The 4048-nt window shown below is 61.8% G+C and overlaps 1 long non-coding RNA gene across 1 annotated transcript; it reads left to right on the top strand.

Annotated features, from left to right (window-relative positions):
- The first annotated feature begins 589 nt into the window (after positions 1 to 589).
- LOC117196665 (uncharacterized) lies at positions 590 to 2199 on the top strand. Its single transcript, XR_004476950.2, has 2 exons — positions 590 to 1102; positions 1813 to 2199. It is a non-coding gene; the product is annotated as an uncharacterized LOC117196665 (long non-coding RNA).
- Positions 2200 to 4048: the final 1849 nt, after the last annotated feature.

Below are 4048 nucleotides of genomic sequence, written 5' to 3'. Positions count from 1 at the left end.
GGCCTGCCCTGTCTTCTTCATGGTCAAGTTCTCACCCCTCCCAGAAGCCCTCTTGGGGGTTAATGCGATGGGGGTGTCCATGGCAGGACTGGAGGGTCTGTGGTGGGCTGGAGGCCATGTGGCAGGCAGGCGGGCTCCCACCGATCCTGCCGGTCCACACCTCCTGGTCATAGGCCCGCAGAGTCCACCAGGCTGTGGATGTGGTAGAAGGTGCCGGGGACCGGTCCAGCCCATGCAGGTGTCTGACCACCGAGCGGTCTGTGTGGAGTATTCCCAGGGAGGCCTGGCCGTGCTCGCACCCTCCCGGGAAGGACACATCAGCGTGGTCCCTGGAATGACCGGGAGGTCAGCCAGAAGCGCCCCCCACCCAACTTCACTGTTACCACAAGAAACAAGAGACAACTCCGTGCAGAAAGACAGAAGATCACCAGCCTGATGCTGTCCTGAGGAAGGTCGGCTGGCATCTGGGAACTGGGTGCTATGGTGGGTTGAATGGGGGGGTCCCCAGAAGTTATGTCCATGTCATGGCTCCCAGAATCTGAGAAAAGAACCTTACTTGGAAGTGGGGTCTCTGCAGGTATAGTTAGTTACGGATCTGGAGATGAGGTCATCCTGGATCCGGGTGGCCCTGAATCAGTGACAGTGTCCTTCTAAGAGACTAGAGGAGAGACACAGACACACAGGAGACACCATGTGAAGTTGGAGGCAGAGACAGGAGGGATGAGGCCACAAGCCCAGGGACGCCTGGAGCCCCCAGAAGCTGGAAGAGGCAGGAAGGACCCTCCCCTGGAGCCTCCGGAGGGAACACGGACCTGGGACTCCTTGACCTCAGACGTCTGGTCTCCGGGACTGAGAGAGGACAGGTTTCTGTTGCTCTGAGCCTCTGTGGTCGTTTGTCAACAGCTGCCCCGGGAAGCTAATGCAGCTGGTGAGCAGCTCCCTGGCCTGATCTAAACCCTCCCGCCTCCCGTTAGGGGCAGCCCCCTGCGCCCGTGCTGTTTGCACAAACCATGTGGCTCACGCTGAACCCCGGCTCCCCTTCTGGGCACTGGCATTTTGGGGGGTGAGGGCAGAGCACACCACGTGACCAGCCCCCAGCCGGGTACCAAGCCGCTAATGGGCTTCCCTGGGGGGACGGGGGTGGGGGTAACTGTAATGGTTCTGCCCTTGTTGCTGGGGGAAGAGACACCCTAGAGACCCTCGAGGGAAGGAGGGGGCATGAAGGGTCACAAGGTGACCGGAGCAGGGGCCCTCCTCCCCGGGCATCCCTACTGTGTGCTGTGACCCATCTCAGCTGTGAGGACACAAGCCACAAGCATGTGCCGGGTCCTGTGAGCCTCCCAGCTGATACCTGAAGGTGAGGGCGGCCCTGCAGACCCCAGCCCTCTCCTGCACGTCTAGTAGGTGGAAGACCCACTTCTCCTTGCCATTCCAGAAGCGGTTCTGGAGCTGTCCTGGGAGGGCTTCTGGGGTTATGCAGGCTGAGCACCTGTTGCTACGCCCCACTTCCCCACAAGAGCCTCCAGAGCAAGCAGTTTGCCCTGTTGCCTGAATGACCGCCCACCAGTTTTCTCAGGAAAGAATCGGGGGTTTCTGTAGCAGTGTCTGCACGCAGCTCTGCATCTGGGCCCACGTTCACATCTTCTGTGTAAACACCGAGAACCTTCCCTGACACGTACCCCCGGCTGACCCCCTCCGCATGCCGACCACAGGCCCCAGTGCGGGCGTCAGACTGACCGCCCGTCTCAGCCTCCTCTTGTTGTCAGAGCTGCTCCAGGCCCTGCTCAAGCCCCGTGCACCCACATTTCACAGGGCTCTCCTCCACCCCCACCTTCAGCAGCAGTTCCCCTAAGTATTTAAGTGAAGGGGTCCAGAGGTAAGAAAGGAAGCAGAAACAGACAGATGGAACCAGCTGGGACCAGGAGGGCAACGAATGTGACCTCCAACCGACCCCGAGTCTCATCACGTGTTGAATTTACTATATCTGCGTATTAGGTGACACACCCACCGGCGGCCATGGCTGGACATGAAGGACCAGAAACGGGTAAAAGGAGGTGGTACCCCAGCCCCTTGGAAGAAGCCCCGCCCCTTCCCCGGAAGGCCTCTTCATCCCATCACTAGCCTCCCTCCTCCTCCCTTTGTCTTTACTCTTTAAAATTAAACCTCTCTCTCCAGGAGGGCGAGAAGGTGATCTGTGAACTCAGTTCCCGCTTCTCCATTCTTTGGCCACTGAGTAGAGCCTGTGCTGTGTTGGTCTCGGCTTTGGTTCTGTTCTTTGCCTGCTTGAACCCACGTGGGAAAAGGAAACCTTCCCCGCTGAGGCAGAGCGCCTCGCAGGCTGGGGCCCGAGCAGGGTCCACATGACTTCACCTGGTAACAGTCTGTAAGGGGACGGTGGTCTCTGCCCGCGGGCTGGGGAACACCTACAGCCACAGCACCAGCCCCGTGGACGGCACGGCCCCTCGTGGGCCTGGACCGTGTGCTCTCGTCCCCCCACGCCTCACACCCCTGACAGTCGTGACGTGGTGACACTGGCTGCTGGGCGTCTAGTCAGGGGGGACCAGAGGCAGCACCTGGTGCCAGGTGAGACGTGCCTTTTCACGGGCAGGGGACATAGGAGATATTAGGACTTTGTGTCTAGAAAACAAACCAAGCGGCCAGAAGGTGATCTGAGCCGTGGACTTGAAACCCACATGCGAGGTGAGGGCTCCCACTGGACACTGGCTCGGGAGCTTCCGCACAGGCGAGACCACACCCGTGCTTCCCGCCCGACCCCTCCAGGCCTCCCTGTGGGCACAGCTGGGCCTGCGCCCCTCAGGCTCCCCGACCCAGAACCTGGAGGGCTGATGCTGGCAGAGCCTGGGGACGCGAGGGGTCCCTCCACCAACGCTGCTCGGCCCCTCCTGCTCAGTGACCAGGGGAGGGAAGCCCCGTGGAGTCTGAGGCCCGGCACAGGCGAAGCTCATACTGCCCCCTCCCAGGACCCCCAGCCCCGCCCTGCTTCCTCAGGCCCACCGCCTGCCCCTCCCGGTGCCCGCGTCCCACCGACCCACATTCCCGGTGTGGACGTCCATGTGCACAAGCTGCTCCGTGTCCTGTTCCCGCATGGGACACCCCCATCCCTGCTTCTCCCTAATGACGGCCCGGACCCCGAATGTTCTGGGCAGGAAGAGGGCCGAGGGGGATAGCGGCCTGTCCCACCTGCCTCCCGGGGGCCCAGACACAGGGCTCGAGGCTGCTGGGCCTTGAGGTCTGGATGCTCCCAGGTGTGGGATGAAGCTGCCACTGCCCGCTGGAGCTGCTCCTTCCGAGACTCAGGAAACAGGGGGACCCACCAAACGGAGCCCGTCCCCAGGCTCTGCTGCAAGTCTGCTTGGATTTGCTCTCCCGATCCTGAAGACAGACCTGCGGGAAACAGGGCCTGCGATTCCCATACTGACGGTGTTCTGTGGAATTTCCACTAGACCCCTTGCTACCCTGTTCTGAGCAAGTCCATGCTACCATCACCCCATGAGCAGACCAGGAAGCTGAGGCTCCGAGAAGCCAAGTAATCCAGCCGGAAGCACAGCTGTGGGACCACGGAGTGGGGTCTGCACCCGCCGCCCGCCCAGGGGGACTGCCCACTCCCCACAGCTTCCATGCCTGTTCCCTTCACCCCCCTCCAGGGACCAGCTCACAGAGCCTCCTCTTGGGGGGACTCACTTACCTTCTTCTAACAGGATCCGTCTCACTGTCCTGTTCTGGAATCACCCGGAAGGCTTGTCACTCTGAAGCACGTTCAGCCTCACGTCACCAGGGCAGCTTTCCTGGATCACACTCACCACCTGCACGTCCACTCCCAGCTCAGACCCAGAAAGGCCCCCTCGGCCCCGAGCCCCATGGCTCTGCCTGGGCTCCCACCCCCTCCTGCCTGGTCTGTCCCTCTCATGTCCCCTGCAGCGTCACCAGGAGCTCCCACCTGCCCCAGGCAGGCTGTCACCTCTGTCCGGGGAAGGCCTCCGTGGTGTCAGGTGGAAGACACAAGAGGTACCCGTGGGGCCTCCCTCAT

The sequence above is a fragment of the Orcinus orca genome, chromosome 15 (assembly GCF_937001465.1).
Source record: "Orcinus orca chromosome 15, mOrcOrc1.1, whole genome shotgun sequence".
NCBI classification, from domain to species: Eukaryota; Metazoa; Chordata; class Mammalia; order Artiodactyla; family Delphinidae; genus Orcinus; species Orcinus orca.
The sequence above is the reverse complement of the archived record's forward strand: the minus strand, read 5'-3'. Positions and strand labels throughout refer to the sequence as shown.